The following is a 19,443-nucleotide window of genomic DNA, read 5'->3' on the forward strand; positions in this document are numbered from 1 at the left end:
ATGTTCCATTGCAACTGAGAGTCAGCAATTTTTTACATTACTACATTTTTTAAAAATGAACCATTCTCCATTGCACAACAAGGGAAAATAGTCCCTAAATCCATTTTCATTTTCGTTATCAGTTTAAAAACTAGTAACACAAAGGCTAAATTTTTACTTTGTTTTAGCATATACTGTAAGATTCAGCAACTAATGTTTATGCATGTTGAAGAAAGGAAGCATACTGCAACATTGTTATGTGAATTTATTAATGAATTCAAGCTATTCTATTCAAGGGCTATAAACCAGAGATTAGGTTAAAAGCACACTTTGAATGCAATGTAAGTTTTATTGTTAAATATTAGGTGCCTACAATTTTTAGTGCTCTTTTTTCATGCTTTCTTGTTTGCTGCCTTATATTCCCTTTCAGGGAAATAGTATGGGCTACAAATCAATAAAATAAAATAAAAAATCAATTTCATTAGTGCCCCAAACATTATTAAGCAGAGTTTCTAGCAGAGAAGAAATCTGCTATGCTATAAGAAATCAAGATCTGATCCATGACCTTGACAAAATAGCCTTAGCAAAACGTGTTTTTCTTGTCATATGGAGCCATGAAAAACTTTCTTGTCATATGGAGCCATGAAAAACTGACACAGATACTGCTCCAAATGAGGGAAATAAGTGACAGGAAAGCGTGTGCTTGGATAGATGGGTCAAAATTAGCCAGAAGTCCCCACATCTCCTGTGGTTTGAAAATATGCTTCCACGTGCAGATTCCTATCAATCCAATTAATGAAATTCAACCAATTCAAGCTACGTGAATACTAAGCGTGATTAAAATCCTTGCAGATGGCAACCAGCCTTTCTTCTCCCACTCACCACCTACTGCTGCCTGAAGTGGAGTGACGGCAGCATTCCTATACCCTGGAGGTTTGATTAAGGAAATGAAACCTCTCTGTACATGGAGGTATCTCCACCCTCCAGCCTTTGTTGCTTCACTTTACCACAAAAGAAACAATTGGGGTGGGGGGGTGAGAACATCATGCCCAGCCCATGAAAAAGAAGAGGGGGGGGGGGAATGAGTGAGCCTTGTCAATTCTATTACAATTAAGTTGATCTCAAGCAGTGTCCTCTCTTGGTAGAGTTTGCTAAAGCAATGCCAGGTTTCAGATTCAGTACAAGAACAGATGATGGCCAAAAAATTAAATCCTGACTGGAAAAAGACCTTGTGATTTGGGGGCTCAGAAAGGTATTATCTAATTCATGCAGTCTCTTTTAAAAGGACAGAGGTTTATTGTGCTTATTTCTTGATCCATCTTTGTCACTCAAGGTGGCTTCAGTAGAAATTGAATTTTGCTATTATAACGCCATAAAAAAGTTGAGCCTTGAGCCTATTGCCTGAAGGACCATGTCTTTTCTTGAGGGGTACCCTGGCTCAGAAATGTTCTCTTTGAGAGTTCTCAGCTTATAGTTTTAAAAAAGAACAGATGTATAGTGTGAATAGGTTCTTTTTATATCCGTTGTGCACTGAACTAGAATCCTCTTGATTCAAGGACAACTGAGAAATATCACAAACAACTGAAATGCCATTAGTTTAAATTTAGATTTTAAAAAAAATTGCACTAATATAATGAAGTCAACCCTTCTTGGAGCTACCTCCTTCAGATGTGTTGTACAAGTTTCATAATTCCTTATAATACTGGCAAGTAGCGGACTTTGGGTCCAAAACATTTATATATAAGATGCTTGTTGAGAAGACTGGCACGGTCAATGCGTATCTACAATGCCTGCGAGCCTTTGTTGAGTTTGGTTTAGAAGAAACAGACTTCATTATGGATAAGCTGGCTGATTTTCCTGCTCTTGTCCAGGGAATTCCAAAACTTAACAGTAATATAAACACAGATAACTTGAAACTAAAGTTAAATACTTAGCGATTAACACAATCCAAGTTACTCCTTACTTTAAAGATTTTATTAAGCATCTGGATGAAGAATCAGTGCAGATTTAACACAGCATAGGACACACCCAATAGATCTTAGCCAATCATAGAAAGCTAAGCAGAGTTGGATTCTCATTAGTACTTGGGTTAGAAGAATACCACAAAATGACAAGAGTGTAATTTAGTCTAAAAAAGAGAAAAAAATCTTGGGAGGAAAGTGACCTATCATTACAATATCCATTTCTGGACAGATGGGAGAATAGTATATTACTATTATAAAAGACAGTCCAACCCTAAAGCCTATTTTTGAAAGAAGGGAGAAAGCACCTCAATCTGCAGTTACTCTGGCCAACGCTGTCTTCCTTTTCCATCCTTCAAAATGTTCTGGCAACTGGCATTCAATACCAGAAAGATGTTAAGGGCAGAACTAGAGGTCAAAATAACAGTAAATGTAATTTAGCATCGTAAGAGGAAATCCCAGCCTTTCTCAGCCTTATTTCTTCTCAAAATGTGGGACTCAAATTGCCATGCTGGTGGAGAATTATGGGAGTTGGAAGACAGGAAGTTGGGGAAAGCTACATACCCAAAAGGACTCTGTATTTGTAAAATGATAGGTCAGTGAAACCTATTGTCTCCTTTTCCTCTAGTCTCTTTTTATAATCACTGTTTATTCATATCCTAAAGTAATTGTCACTTAGGATTTTTTAAATGGCCTTTAGCTCCCTGCTACCGTCTGTTAAAGGAAGTATTCATCCATTGAGGTGGACACTGTTCTGCTTTGAGTATTCAAAGAGTAAAGGAGGCTGAAGATAATCTTAAGAGCAATAGCTGAGAAGAAAAAAAAAAAACCCAGCAGATGTGTAAAAGGCATTCTTGCGAGAAGAAAAATCCACAGCAGTCTTAAAAGTGTACAGAACTCTCAAATTGTTTAACACAAACAACTCATAAGTGACATTTGGGAGAAGTTAGGACAATCATGAATTTAAAAAAGAATGAATACACATTGTTCTTAATAACTTAAAACATTTTGATGAGGCATGTAAGTAAGTAAGGAAAATCAGAACTATGCTGCAAAAAGATGTCTATATAAAGTATTTGGTTTAAATTACTAACCTAGCTTAAGGCTATGAAGCAGACATTCTAAGACATGCAGCTCAGTTGCTTAACTTATCTGCAGGAACATCAAACTAAAATCAGGAAGTCTATCAACCAGGAGATGAACAGCCAGTCAGAGGCTAAGAACAAATCCTGGCTTTTAATGTTGTTTTATCAGGAAAGTAACTAAACCAGGGTCCTGGTTAGCATGCAAAAGCAAACAAACCCTGCTGAGTTCTAGATTTGTGCAGTTGCTCTGAGGAGCAGAGCTAAATTGGAGTAACAGAGTAGCACCTAACAGGACATTTGCTTGGTAGTAATAAATCTGGCTTCCTGTTACATATGAGTAATACATTGCAGACACCCAGTCAGGAGCATTGTAAATAAAGGGAAGCACTGCAGCAAATTTTGGCAGAATTAGGTTTATAGCATGTATTGTTCTAGCTGCCTACTGCTTGAACTCAGAAATTCTAACAAATGAGACATACTAATGTTTGACTGAGCATTAGGATAAAGTCTGTAATTTGAGCTGTCTAGTATATGGCAAGTAAGACCAGAAGAAGTAACCTACACATTCTGACACAAATTTACACATTTTTTTCTTTTGGAAGCAAGTTAGTTGCTAACAATTAACAGAGCTGTTAACTAGGCTATTTTCAGCTCCTCTTTTGCAGTTGACAAGAAGGGAGTTGCTAGCAACAGAAAGCTGTGTTTATACGCCAACCATGCAGGAACTGCAGTTGGAATAACATGAACCTAGCCAAAAGTTCTCAGATTCGTATTCCTACAGCCTTTTTGCTGCTGCTCCTTGCAAAAAATAAAAAACTGGCATAACAAGCCAAACTCTAAAAGCCAGAGAGGCCTGAAAGTGTGTGTTGGGGTTTTGCATGATGAAATCAGGCTGTACAAAAATGCAGTGGAATATTTGCACTTAAAAGGTACTCTGTTCCTCTTGGACTTTCCACTGCCATGCAAATCAGTATCTCGGCCAAAGGTGAGAAACAAGACAAGTTCAAGCTTGTGCACTGTAAGTTAGACTTGAATTTGAAGGCAAAGCTGATTCAGCACTAGCAGCAGTGAGAGTATCCCTCCAATCAAAATCAATTTTTTTTTGCACCCTCTAAAGAGCTTAAGGTTAGGGTTAGGGTTAGGCTAATGACAAGTGTCACTGGAATGTGCAGAACTGAAATGTCTCTGAGCCCAACAGACACACCATGGAATGTGTGGTTTCAACATGATGGGAGTTAAGCAAACATTGTACTGATGAAAATTGGCATTTTGCTTTTAAATTTTGGTACGGCACAATGATATTGGAGCTTGAGAAATTGAGTTGAGACTTTGTGACCTATTTTGAATTCTGAAAGACTGTACATTAAATAAAATAGCATCAAGATTTAAAGAGTGCAAAAAATAGATACGACACACTGCAACATTAATCATCAAACCTCCAGATATGTTTAGCCTTTGTAGAAAACTTTTTATATATTTCTATAGTCTACTCTTTTCTCATCAGCTGACTTTCAGCTATACTAGGTTACAACACCCAGAATTGCCAGCTGGGGTAGTGAAATGCTCCTGTCTTTTAGTTAAGGATAATCAGTTCATTTGTATGCAAGCACTTAATTGCAACTGATTTAGGAGAACGTAAATCTCCACATTTATGACATTTAAAAAAGAACAGTTAACTGAGACAAAGACAATATAGTACACTAGGTTCCCATCTCAATTATTATTGGCACATATACCATCCAGAGTCAATATGTTGTTTTACGCTGCTACAGAAACAGAAAGATATTTTGATATCTTAATAAAGAAATTCTTCCATTCCAATTTGACTGTAGTAAATAAATAGTGAAGTGACCATAAATCTATTAATCTTTAAGATACCACAACACTCTTCTTTTGTTATTTTGCTCTGGTATGCTAAATAGGTGTCAGTTTATGGACTAATTTTGTTTATGCTCAGTAATATACTTTTTCAACATATAAGTTTCCAGAATGGCTATTTAGCTATTTAGCTCTGAATTTTTGAACTTTTGCTTCCATTTGACACTCCTGTTAATGTTTCCTTACATCCATTAGAATACATTATTGGCAGCGTAGGATAATTTGCTGTAAATCAAATCAAATTAAGCCAATTGTTCTTAAAAATTATGCCTATTGAAGTTGTTATTTTTAAAGCCAACATATAAATTTACTGCAAAGAGTAACAGAGCTATTATGAGGAAAATTATTACAGGTAGTTCTCGCTTACCATTCATTCATTCATCAACCCATTTGTGGCTACAATAGTGCTGGTTAAGATGGTTCTCGAACTTGCTGCCCTCACAGTGTCCCTGCAGTCATGTGATCGCAATTTAGGCACTTGGAAAATTTGGGCACTTGGAAACTGACATGTATTTGTGATGTTACAGTCACACCTGGCTTCTGACAAGGTAAGTTAATGGGGAAGTTTGCAAGTCACAGTCATGTGACTGTGCATAACAATCATAGGTGATTCACTTAATGACTGCAGTCCAAATTTACAAACTGTCTTCATAACTAGGGTGTAGTCACTTGACTTTTCACTTAACCGTCTCACATAGAAATGGAATTAATGGTTCCAACTGTAGTCAATAAAGTGAGAATTACATGTACATGAATAGCCAAAGTTTGCATCACACAAGCAAAAGATCATTACAGGTAGTCCTCAACTTACAACAGTTCATTTAGTGACCAAAGTTACAATGGCACTGAAAAAAGTGACTTATGACCGCTTTTCAGTTATCACCATATGATCAAAATTCAGGTGCTTGGCAACTGATTCATACTTGTGACCTCTGCAGCGTCCCAGGGCCATGTGATTCCCCTTTTGCAACCTTCTGACAAACAAAGTAAATAGGGAAGCCAGATTCACTTAATAAACAGGTTGCTAACTTATCAACTTCACTGATTCACTTAACAACTTTGGCAAAAAATGTCATAAGATGGGCAAAACTCACTTAACAAATGTCTCACTTAACATTAATTTTAGGCTCAATTGTGGTTTAAGTCAAGAACTACTTGTAGTTACCTCAGGATCTATGCATATTTCAAACAATGCAAATGACTTTTGCATTTATAAAAGTGGAGGGATGAAACCAAAATAATATAGCAACATTAGAAATAGATCATATAGCTCTCTGGATGTACATTACTTACATGAACAATAAGGGTAAAAACAAGTTATGCATCTAATTCTGTCTAGTTAGTTACATCTTTCATCCTTTTCACATTAAGATTTTCTAAACTGTACTAACATGCTGTAAAATTAAACACAAAATTAATTTTTTATCTTACACAGTAGTATAAATCTGTCCTTCTGCATTCCAATTTGTGTGATGCCAACAACCAGACACCATCATCTGGCAAACACTGCACATTCTATCACTTCGACACGACAAGCCATCAATCAAGAAACAAAAATTTTCCCTGAAAGCCAGTCTTCCAACAGCATAAACAACTAAATATTATATTTCTGTATTTGAGATTCTTTGAGTACACTCTGATATGAATTTCTTTGCTAGAAGCTGATCCATTAAAATTCAAATCTGTTATTTTTACCTAATAGCATTAATTGCTCTCTTCGTGCCTTAGCCCAACAACACTCTTATAACATTTTAAGTCAAGACTCACCTTGAATAAAGCTACTTAGTACAAAACAAGACATAGTTCTCCAAGCTACTGCCAAGTCTGTGCCTATACACACTTCAACTATCGTACTGTTATTTGGCATGCTAAACAAATACCTTATCCAGGAAGAGATTTGCATGCATAGATTACTGAACCTTGCATTTCTGATTATTTCAAAGGAAAACAGTAGCTGCCTTTGCAAGGTTTTTGTGAGTTTGTTTTTAAATGTTAAGTTTTTAAAAATGTTTTAGTTCCCTATTAAAACCGATATACTCTGAAAAATTAAAACAAAACCTTTGTATTATTTTTTCATAATTCCATATGCCAGATGAATTAGCCATGGTATTTCAGTACTATTGTGCCTAAAAAAAATATGGCTTTACAAAATTAGTTCTTCAAAACTCAATTCTACCCTTATTTCTGTAAAGTGCTACTGTAGATTGCAGAAATGGCCTCACCAAAAGTTCTTAAACAATACTAGTATTTCCTTCATGTTTACATTCAGAAGAACTGTGCAAAATGTCATTTAGGATTCATTTTGTAACCAATTTGAAAACTTCCTAAAAATTGTTACAACAGCAGTCTCTCAATGTACTGCTTTAGAATCCTTTAAATCTTGCTTGCTATATAGCCCCTCAGTGTTGATATCTAACAAATCTGAAGAGAATGAATTGGAAACAGACAAATTGGGAATAGCTGGTTTCCAACTTTACAATTTTGTTTATTTATTTTGCTCTTCAGGAACATTTTGGACCTCCAGAATTCAGATACATGCTTGAAAAATAAATGCACTAGCAAGAGGCCCTCATTTTGTCTTTGATAATTTCCAGCCCCACCTAACATTTACTTTTTATAAATTAAAAATTGAATTTAAATCTTTATTTGGTCAAATATAATTAAACACACGAGGAATTTGTTTCTGATACAGAAGCACTTAGTGTACATGCAATTAACAAACAAACAAATAAAATCAAATAGAGTCACACACTTTGATAGGTGCTAAAGCAATATAGGCAGGCCCTTAGACAGTTGAGAACTGATTCAACTTAGCAGAATAAAAATGTCTTAAAAACCTAACTTCTAGGACAGGAGGTAGCGAGCCAGCCAGCTAGCCTCTCCGCCACCACATTCATAGCATAGCTTCATGAAACCTTAAAAAGCCATGTAACTATGACATCATGCTTAAAAATTCCAGTGTTTGGTCAACAACCAAACTGAACTGAATTAAAGTTATTACCTCCATATTTACCAATTCCACAAAGTAATAGAAAGAAAGAAAAAACTTACACCAAGCTTTTGTATATCTCTGCCTCTTGTGGCTTATTACCAAAATGATTAAAGTGAAACTAGTAACAAGCAGAAACAAAAGTACCCTCACAAGCTGCGCGTATATAGAGAATTGCAGTCAGTTCAGGTGCTGTGAGAGTGACAGTCCCACATGAACAAACTTGGAACATCCTGTGACACAACACATCCCTCTTTAGGCAAATCGGTTAATGCCTGTACAATAATAGCCTATGAATTCACCTTGACTCTCAGGTCACCAGGAAAGAGATTGATGTTGCCCAGCTCCAAGCTAAAAGGCAGGTGTAGTTCGAGGATGTCATGCTCCAAGTGCAGGGGCCAATTACCCTCTTCGACTTAATAGCAAAGCTCTCATTGATTTCCACAGGAACTAGAACAGCTTAGATGATGTCACCAGTTACAACTCCAACCACAAGCCCTGGGAAGTCACTGTGACTTTGATTACAACATTACTGCTGCAACCCCTCAGCCTCTAGTCTAAAGCAAGATGAGATCAGAGTTCCAGAAACCACCTGAGCTTCTTACACACACCCCTCCAGGGGCTTTGCACACATTCCTTTTTCACCCACCCCTTCACATTTCTGGGCACAAATTGATGCAAACAGAAAGGGGTGGGGTGGACAGATAACAACGTGATCTTCCCTCACATCTATCTCCAGCCTAAGTAGTCGTGTACTGTAGTTTATGCACTCAAGACATTAAAAAAACATAAAAAGCGGGGGGGAGGGGGGAGGCTCCTTCTACGAGCCCTTTCTCGAATGTGGAAAGCATCTACCATCCCGAGACAGACATACAAGGAACCACATAAAGGAGCCTTCTAATTTATCCCGTCACAAATCAGATCGACAAGTAGGAGCGAGACCTGCAGAAGTCCCACGGCTGAGGAGAAGCGTGGTGTATCTCATTCTCTGCAAAAACTGTCAAACGGTAATGGCGGGGGGAAGACCCCGACAAAACCCGAGCGGGGGGAGGAATAAAAATAAATATTATACCCAGTTTACTACAGACGCCAAACATATCTGAACTGTTCCTTCCCTTAAATCAGATTTTTAAAACCCCACAGGATTAAAATGAACGTGCGTGGAGAGGGGGGGGGCGGCGCGCAAAGTAGCAGCGACTGGAATCGCGAACGCCCTTCAAACAGGAAGTATGCGGCGATCGGAAGCTGAGGCGATTCGAAGGGTCTTTTCTCCCCCGCGACTCCTTGCCAGGCGCCTTTCGAAGTAGAACTCCGCAGGCCCGTTATCTCATTTCCCGGTTCGGAAGTGTGTGGGGGGGGGAAAGCCCCTCGGTTCCGCGACTGCCTGCCTGCTCGTCCGGCCGAAACGCCTGGCTGCACAAACGAGAGCCACGCCACGCACTTCGTGCAGGCGATTGAAGAGACGCCGGAAAGCCAACCAAAAAGTTCGCCAGAGCTCTCGACGCCTCCCCACCACCACCCATCAAACAAACAAACTGCTCCTTTGCAAAATCGGGCCAGGGCTGCAAAGGCACCGACCCCACGCGAGATGCGGTTTCTTGGGGGGAGCAGGGGAGGCGGCTGGAGGGGAGGGGTGTTAAAGAGAGGCGTAAAACTCCACTTACCTCTGTGTTTTCCTGAAGCAGGCTAAAAGGTGAGTTTCCCCATCTCTCTTTCCTTCAGTCCTTTCGTAGGTCCTAATCCCCCTTCCCTTCCTCCGCCCCCTCCCCCGGCCAAAAGAAGAAGAAGAAAAAATTCCAGGCAATCAACCAAACGCCAAGAGAGCTCGAAAGGCTACTTGAAAAGAAACCAGAAAGTTTTGGGGAAAGGCGTGGGGGTGGGTATAGAACTGCCGTCGGCGAGTACCGCTTGCAGTGGACCTCCTCTCGCTCTCTTTGCTTCCTGCGCAGAGTCCTGCAGTGTACCTGCTCCAAGGGGAGAAAAAAAAAACACCCGGTGCTAAATCGTCTTCTCCGCCAACCGCACTTTGCGGTGTCAGGATTGCAAGTCTCTGAGTCACAGATTTGAGATCACAGCTTGGGAACAGAAGCGGGGGGGCGAGCGAGGTGGAGAACTGTAGCGACGAAGGCGGCAAACAACTGCAGCAGCAGAGGAAGCTGGATCTTTCTCTCTCTCTCTCTCTCTTCCCCCCCCACCCTCCTCCTCCTCTTCCTCTTCCCTCCTGATAGCAAGAGGTTGCACAATTCTCAAGTAAGGAAACTGGAGCAGCCGCCTGCCGAAGGGGGGGAGGGGGGGCGAGAAACGCACTTCGGCTCTGCAACAGAAGTAAAACCAGCTCTTCTACTTCATCAGCACAACTGCCTGCTATTCAGGCTTCCCCACCCTACAGCAGGCCGAAGTCACGCCCATTTCCTGTTACCATATTAGGCGAAGAAAGTTTTTTTGTGTGTGTTGTTTTCCCCCCCCCCCTCACTCCACTCTTCTGTTTTAATAGCCGTCCAGTAACTCTGAAAGGAATTTGCGTGTGGCAGCGAGAGAGCGCCTCTGCCCAGCCTTTGGCTGGCAAGGTGGCTCTGGGCGCGCATTCGCATCTCCAACCGAGCCAGAAGGTCAGCGGGAAGAGCTTGATCACGTTACTGGAAACGCTGCCCTGCCAGGAAGAGCGCTGACTTTCTCTCTGCTGGAAAAGATACTTTTTACTCCCGATTTCTTCTCGGGCCACCCGTATACGCTTTGCCAGGAACTCCTGCGCACTCGGAAGGCGCCAGAGGCAAGGAAACAAATCACAGCAACTATCGAAAGTTGAAAACTCGGGCGGGCGGGGGTGGAGGAGGGGGAATCAGAGAGCGAGAGTGCAAAAAAAAAAAAAGAGAAAGAACAGGAAGCCAACAAACTCCTTTCGGGTTAGCCGCGTAAAAACGTGTGGATTTTGCACGTTTGACGAGCGCAGTTTCATTTCCCCTCCCCCCAAGAAAACACGTGCGATGGAGCTCCAGTCGTCCTTCCCCGCGCAAAAGCGAGGGAGTCGGGGGCGCAGGGTCGTCTTGTCGCGGAGCGTGACTTAGTTGCAAAGGCAGATGTAAGGGAGAGCTCGGTTTATCGATCTCAAATGAAACAGATTTTTTTGCACCTGGTTTATAGGAAACCAGCTCCTTCTCGGAAATGCCACATTTTCTATCAGCTGGTATTCTTTGGAATATTTTTTTTCTTTTAGACATGCCGACCTAAGAAAATGCAAAAGGGGGGAGGCGTGAAGGGGAAAAAATGTGCAAGGAGTGGAAGGATCGTAATTTTGAGTGTTAAGTTCGAGAGTAAGGCCTCCTAGCGGCTCTGCAGGGATTCATGGGTGGTTCTTGAGCAACAACTTCGGTGTTTTTATGACAAGTATAAACGAAAGCTATTCATATTTGCCACGTCTAAGTGGTTAACGAATGTATCTTTTCTTTTATGTATGCTGAGAGTATTTGCACCAAGACAAATTCCTTGTGTGTCCAATCACACTTGGCCAATAAAGAATTCTATCTATTCTATTAATACAGTTGGCCCTTTTTTTGGCCCTGCACCTCAAATTCTTTGCATTTTCTCTCTTCCCCCACCCCAAAACATCTGTTTGTATCCTGCTCAGGTCGCAGATTGCTGTTGCAGTAGCCCAGTGCAAGAAAAGAACAAACACTGCAAAGGAAGAAACCGAAGATATATGGTGCTATAGCATAAGGAAATTTTAGAACAAAACAGTGCTAATTTTGGCTAGGAAAAGCAAAACAGTTCTAAAAACTCTTGAGGAGAAAGTACTCTCGTGTACTATCTTGCATTTGCGTTCCCCACATTCCTCTGCTTGGAAAAAAACCAAATATGTGTGCCAAGCACATGGCTTCCTGTACTAAAATCTCTTTCAAACAAATTAAGCATTGGAGCTTTCAAATTATGCAATTCCAATAAACTCTGTGAATTAGAAGAGATCAGAGCAGCTCTGAATTTGAATTTACCATTTTGAAATGATCTTTTCTGAGCCAGATACCTTCCAGATGCCTTGAAACTACAAGTTATAGTATTTTGAATGGAAAAATCTGGATATTTGTTTATTTACATCCTGCCTTCATTATTTTTACAAATAATTCAAGGTAGCGAACATATCCAATATACCTTCTGCCTCTTTTCAGGCACAACAAGAACCCTGCAAGGTTGGTTGAGCTTGATTTTTATCCCAACTTTATTATTTTAGAAATAACTTGAAGCATTCAACATGCATACTGCTCCTTCCTCCTCTTATTTTCCCCCATAACAACCTTATGAGGTGAGTTGGGCTGAGATAATAACTGGCTCAAAATTACCCAGCTGGTTTGCATGCCCAAGGCAGGACTAGAACTCCCAGTTTCTACCCTGGTGCCTTAAGCATTAGGCCAAACTGGCCGAATTGCTATGCCAACCCATCTGAAGGGCACCAGATTGGGAACACTAAGCAACCTGACAGCCGCTATCTAATATTTGGACATATCTGTTAGAAAACAAGGAGTGTAAGTTCCACAAATCTCAAGGGTACTAGATCATTTTTATTACCAATGAATCACTAATCAGTTTCCAATACATTGGCTAATACCTGGACTGATTTGATTATGTGCCATCAAGTCATTTTTGATTCCTAGTGACCACAAATTCTCTCCATAAGAAAATACTTGCATGGTTGTGCTATTATTGCAAATAGTAGAATTTGAATAGATTCAGTAAGAGATCTTTTGGACTGATCACAAAACATTTATTTAAAAGACTTTTGTAGACACATCCACTCAAAGCAACATAATCTTGCGTGACTTACAAATAACATTAAAAACAGTACCAAAAATGAAAACCTTCACAAAAATTCCTGGCATCCCCCAAACCAATATATATTCCACATATCCACAAACATTAATGGGTTCTAGCATTACTCTTTGCCAACACTTGTGGGAAAAGCCAGGTTTTCAAGGCATTCTGAGAGGCTAAGAGGTTAGGGATGTGTGGGATCTCAAGTGGTCCTTAATTTATGACTGATCATTTAACAACCATTTCAAATTGCAACAGATTTCAAAAAAGCTACTTATGATCCATCCTCAAAGTTACAACTGTCCTCCACTGTGCAGTCACATGATTGCATTTTGGGTGCTTGCCAACTGGCTTGCATTTACAACCAGTTTCAGTGTTCTGTGGTCACAACTGCAAATTTCTATCAAAAAAAATTCTCATTTGGAAGAATGTATTTGTTTAACAACTGCATGGTTCACTTAATGACCTTGGTGACTCACTTTACAATAATCATAACAGTTATGAAATCAAGATCGGTCATGTGCCTTGAGTTATAATTGTAAGACATAATGACCAAAATTGTGGTCAAGGACTACCTCTATGCCAAAAGAGGGGTTAAGTTACCATGCAAACAGCTGAGGTCAGTTTGAGTGAATTAGAAGTAGCTGATATGGAATGGCCCACTTGGAAATCAACTGAGAGTACAGAAAATACCTAAAAGCTTAAGAAAAAAGTTCATCTTTCTAAAGTCTTCCTTTTGTTCTTATATAGTATCTTTTCAGAAGGATATTACATAGTTATGTAGAAGTTCTGAGTTATTCAAACTTCAGAAGTCAACACATTAAAAAAAAGCAACTGAAGTCAAAGAAGTCAATCCTGAAGCCTGCCTAATCAAATACAGTATTACTATTTTTTTAGGCAGGAAAAAATCCATAATTCAAGAAATATGAACAAGTGTTTAAAAGATTTTCATATTATTAATGTATGCAAGAACTTCACAGTATGAGTAAAATAAACTTGGAAAATCTTTTAGACACTAGAATTAGTATCTGAAAACAAGCGTTTGTTGAATCAAAGCCAATGTTTACAACATCCTAGTAAGTGAAATGAACGAGGCAACACAGATTCCAAGCCCACTGAAATAATACTTAGTTCATGGACATATAAGAAAAATAGTGTGAAAACCGGTTTACTTTGAGTGAAAATCCCAATTACCTGATAATTATTTAGTTACAGGCAACCACAAGCATCTGTATGTTTCCAGATCAGTTGTCTGCCCCATAAAAAAATATTTCCTTCCTTTCATTCTTACAAAGCAATCAAGTTGGAACTTTACGGAAGCAAGAACTGCAGAAAATGTTTTTTTTTTTTTAGGACTTAGTTTTGTTTTTCAATGCAAAAATAAAAAGGAAGCCTCCCAAACCAAATCACAAAGTACAAAAAAGCACAAAGTACAAAATATTAATGGGGAAAAAAAGGATGCTGGAGAGAAATAAAATGCATTCCATTAAATAGAAACAGCAGTTTTTTTATTAAGCATGAGTTGACACATTTTTTTTCTCTAAATGTATGGGATATTTTGTTTTGTTATTATCAGTTCCATATAATGCACCTTAATGTTCCTTTTCTATACAGCAAAGGGCAATCCCAGCTTAACTGATGAACTTACCCAAATATTATTGTCATCCTTTGGGCTCATCTCCCTCCCTTATTACTTGTAGTGTAATTAATGGTTGTATGGTAAGATGTATGATCTTACCATATGGTATGACCAACCATTGGCATTTACTGTATTCCCTAAAACTGATTATTCTTCATTGCTCCAGTGAGTTGTGAGAAAGCAGCCCATGCACTCAAAATCCACAAAAGTGGCTAAGTTAGATGGACTAGCTGAAGCAATAAGGTGGTTTATAAAAAATAAAAACTAATTTACTACAATAATGTCTTACCACTCTCCCCCATGAAGTTTTATTGCTTCTCTTAAGGAAAGGAATCTGAGAGCGTTTTATAGTTGAACAATATTTGAGAGTAAGGTGTAGCAATTGCTATACCAAACACAAAATCCTCTTTGGAATTTTTTAAAAATTAGTTAGAAAATCCAGGTAAATTCTCCCTTCGTCTTCAGCTGAACTCTAGAAATCATTTCCAAACAGCTCTGTGAGTCAAAGGGTAATGAGTATATGCTACAACTCAAAAATAATGGGAGTCCCTGACTTACAACCATTTGGTTAGTGTCTGTTCAAAGTTATAACGGCACTGAAAAAAGTGACTATGACCCTTTTTCACAAAACCATTGCAACATTCCCATGATCATGTGATCAAAATTTGGACACTTGGCAAACTGGCATGTATTTAAGACAACTACAATATCCTGAGTCATGTGATCACTTTTTGTGACCTGACAAGCAATCAAAATGAAACCACTTAACCATATTACTAACTAAACATCTGTGGCGAGAAAGACTGTAAAATGGAGCAAAACCAAACAATGGAAATTTTGGACTCAATTGTGATTTTAAGTCAAGGACAACTTGCAGCAAGAGTAACTCATTTTAGACAAAAGATAGTTTAATTTTTAAAGAAATGGTAGATTAGAAATGTGCCTCATTTTGATTGCATTCCCCCCTCTTTTTTTCAACACTTTCCATTAAAATAACAGTTCTTGTCTAAAGCAATCCAACTACTGTAGAGGTCAGCAGAAGGGGAAAAGCAGAGACAGGAAGCATTTTTGCAAGATTTTGCAACTGTTCTTTTCAAATCTGCAATAGAGTACTTAAGTCCTCTACTAAAACAGAAGCAGGCAATCTTTTATCATTAGCTTAAATTTGTGTGTCCTTCAGCCTAAATTTAAGTGTTCTCTGCAAATGATCAGTTAAGATGCCTGTGAAAACTAAAAGGCTGGATTCCTTGCAATGTAAAGAAATGTAGAAGGAAACAAAACAGTAAAAATGACAGAGAAATGAAGGCCTACTCTCTTTGGCTCAAGCTTTACTCACTACCAGAATGTAGCTCTTAAAAGAAGATGTAATTAATAAACTAATATAGTTTTTTTTAATGTGACAAAGTTGCCAAAAATACATTTTCCTTTCTAAACATGTTTTCAAAGTTTAATGACATACATATTATCCAACCTTCTGAAACATGATTTTTATATTGTTTAACATACTTTTAGAAATGTGTTGCAAGAACTACTGCGTTGGTACAAGTAGTTCTCATGACCAGTCCTTTAGCGATTGTTCAAAGTTACAACACACACCCCAAAAAGGGAGTTATGACCTGGATTTGAAGTTGTGACATCTAGAACCCCACCATGGTTACGTAACTACATTTTGGACGCTCTGCAACTGACCTAAATTTTCACCATTTGCAGCATCGTGCAGTCATATGACTATAAATTATGATGATTTTCCCACCAGAAACCTGCATTTACTGTTTTCTGGCAAAAAAGGCCCTATGGCAAAAAATGGATTCACTTAATGACTTCAGTGTTCATTTTACAACCATCACATTTCCTTAATAACCGCCACAAAAAAAATTGTGCTAAATGAGATATTTGTTGAGTGAGTTCTCCCCATTTTACAACCTTTTTGCCATAGTTGTTTCTTAACATAGTTGTTAAGTGAATCACTGCAGTTGTTAGCAATATACTTAAGTGAAGCTAACTTCCCCATTGACTTTGCTTGCCAGAAAGTTACAAAAAATGATCACATGACCCCAGGACTCCTCAATCGTCATAAATTGGTTTTCCTTTCCTAATATTTGTCATCCTTTTTTGATATTGTATTTAATTTAATGTATATGCAGTACATTCTGCATCTCAAAATGATTTATATAAATTACTTTAAATATAAGTATATAGAGGCTGTTGTTCATATAGGAAGAAAACTTGCAGACTAGTTTGGAATTCTAGAAGATGATGTTAATGGCAAAGTTGCAATGTGGTGAGGGTTTTATTCATAGCCGGGGGGTGGCTTTAAAACTCAGTATTTTCTTTAAAAGATTCTATTTTATCTAAGGGGAAAACTACATTGGAAAAAATGTATAATGCACTATGATTAATACCAGCAAAAACTGAACTTACATATTTAGGAACAAGTGGTTTCAGAAAAGTTGCAAATAGCAGAGTATTGTAATTAAATAAATGGTACATAAAGTTAAAAGCATGCATGATGATTCTGTATTTCCTAAGTGTTTTGCAAGCATATTACATGTGTGATATGTTAGGATTCAAACTATACACATGCTCTCTGTTATTTTATACAAGTGTCCTGGTGGCAGCAGTTCCAAATTGGATTCTCAACTCACAAGCAAGCAATTACAAATTACTCCCAAGATATACTAAAATTACCCCTTGGAGGTAATTAACCTCAGTTTAAGAACTATTGGCTTTTATTATCTCTTTCTCTGCTGCCTAATCTTAATTAACAATATTGCTGGGGAAAAAATCAGATAGGAAGGTTGAAAAGATTTTTTTACACATATTTTTATGAGCAGCAGCCTTTTCAGATATTCTCCCTGCAAAAAAACAGCAAAAGGACCTACGCAATATAGAGAAATATATGTAAGAAAGTCCGAGTGTGATTAGATGAAAAAGAAATCAGCTAAGGGATTTCAGACTGAAGAAACAGCTGCAAGAGAAAGTGTTGCCTTCAAAACAAGACAGCCAGAATCCACAACATGGAACTGAAAACTTTGCATGTTAAAATAGTGTATTCACAGCCTCAAAAGATTTTAGTGGAAGCCTTTGAATGTAGGATAATGTAATTTTCTTAGTAAGGCAATATCTTTTGGGACTAGAACACTTTTTACAGGTAGTCCTCAACTTTGAAATTACAATGGCACTGAAAAAAATAACTTATGATCATTTTTCAGACATTTTTCCAGTGGTCATGTGCTCAAAATTCAGACACTTGGTAACTGTCTTATTCTAACAACATTCTGTAATTATTTTTAGGATCTTCAAACTTTAAATGTGTTATTTTATAAAAACAAAGATAACCAAAACAAAGGTAACAATTTATTATGTATAAATTCTGTACACTCACACCTCTTCATAAAAATTGTTCAGCTCATTTCCTCCCCGATTTAGGCTACTAATATTCATACAATCTGAAGCCACAGTATCAGAAGTCCAACTTGTTGCCCAAGTTGAATTCTTTTACAAAAGAGCCTTAGGCTATCTGCATAATTTCATTCTGCAAATGTAAGAAGCCACACAGTAGAAATGGTTGAAGATTAAACCATTACGTTTCATGTGCACATGAAAGTATTCCTAAAACCAAGAATCAGATAAATATTAGTGAAATAGGTTAAATAATAGTGACAGAAATGATATTTTTTACATGTACTGTACAAAGACAGGCGAAGCCTAACACATACTTAATACAATCTACCTAAAGAGGTAGGTGACTCTTCTATTAAGGGGTCCCCTCTATTAAGAGATTCCATCTACGGTAGTAGAAGAAGGATCTTGTCCATGGTGGCTCCTTCCCTGTAGAACAGGGGTGTCAAACTGGCGGCCCACAGGCCAGATACATGACGCATAGGCCCCAGCTCTGCAAAGGGGAAAAATGTTGTGAGGCAACATGACACCGCGAGTTTGACACCTGTACTGTAGAATCACCCAAGGAGATTGACCCCCATCTTGATACTCTTGAAAAGCCCTGGATACATGGTTTTGTGAGCAGTCTTAGGGACCCCAGTATGGTACAGAGTCTATCAAGTGGTTTATTTGATTGTGGTCTCCAAGAGTATGAGGGTTTATTGGTTTTGTATTTGGGGTTTTACTAGTATATGCCACTCAGAATCACCATGAGTGAGTTGGGTGGTCATATTTTCTTGAATGAATGAATGAATGAATGAATGAATGGGTCAAAGAGCATGTGCTTTATTTATGTGTATCTGGGAAGAAAGGCGAAAGGAGGTGACCTTAGATTATCAATCTCTTAAACAAAGAGCAGAGAGAGTCATAAACAAACGGGGCATAGAGTAAATGCTTAACTCTCTATACCTATTGCTCCATTGTACTCAGTAGGTTGCAAGGTTCTTGAGAATCAGTGCCATTGGATCCACACCGCCAACATTCTTTCTCATGGGTCTTGCTCTTGCAGCAATCCATAATTCTTGAAGGCTGTGCGTTGATATCTGGGGAAGCGCTTAAACTTAGTGACTGTATCTGTCAACATCTCTTCTGGTGGGCAATATTTTAGTTTGGTAAGTTTCTTCTTGACCATTGTTCCCTGCCCAAAGAGATATTTGGTGTCTATAAGCTTTGCTTGCTTCCTTATTCTTTCTCTTCTATTTTCTTGGCTATCTTTCGTCCAGTAACAGATACCTACATCTAGATAGCTGGTAGTGTATATCCATCTTTTCATATTCAAACCTGTCATAAAAACAAGGATCAGTCTTACCTTGTATGAGTGCATGCTTGACAAGTATTTGGCTCAGATGTATCAGTTTTTCATTCTCTAGCTGCTTGTTCTAGTCAGAAGCTCTTTAAATTTGCACACTAGATCTCTTTCCTGTTTCCTCAAATCCAAGTGGCCCATAGATGTATGTCTTAATTTATTCATGCAAAATTAGTGTTTGTATCAAGGTGATCTACTTGTATATATGTTTTGCTCTTATGTTGCGCTGTGCTCTCACAATATTTCTCATGCTAAAACTGTATTGCAATCTTCATCACATTTCTTGGTCTATCAGGGTTATTTTATGAGGCTAGACACTCTATTCTGCATCCTACGTGGTCCTGAAAACTCATCTGCATCTCACT

At 38.4% G+C, this 19,443-nt stretch overlaps 1 protein-coding gene across 3 annotated transcripts in view; it reads right to left on the minus strand.

Moving 5' to 3' along the window:
- Positions 1 to 19,443, minus strand: part of MIDEAS (mitotic deacetylase associated SANT domain protein) — a 75,954-nt gene that overhangs the window by 43,500 nt on the left and 13,011 nt on the right. Inside the window, exon 1 of one of the 3 annotated variants that reach the window (XM_087921761.1) lies at positions 9,557 to 10,126. The exons of the other annotated variants lie outside the window; for them this stretch is intronic. The gene's annotated coding sequence lies outside the window, so the exon portion shown is untranslated. Of the gene's footprint in view, positions 1 to 9,556; positions 10,127 to 19,443 lie in introns of those variants that run through there. 3 annotated transcript variants of the gene reach the window in all.

Source organism: Pseudonaja textilis, chromosome 1 (genome assembly GCF_049901715.1).
Source record: "Pseudonaja textilis isolate UNSWEBS1 chromosome 1, rPseTex1.2, whole genome shotgun sequence".
In the NCBI taxonomy this organism is placed as follows: domain Eukaryota; kingdom Metazoa; phylum Chordata; class Lepidosauria; order Squamata; family Elapidae; genus Pseudonaja; species Pseudonaja textilis.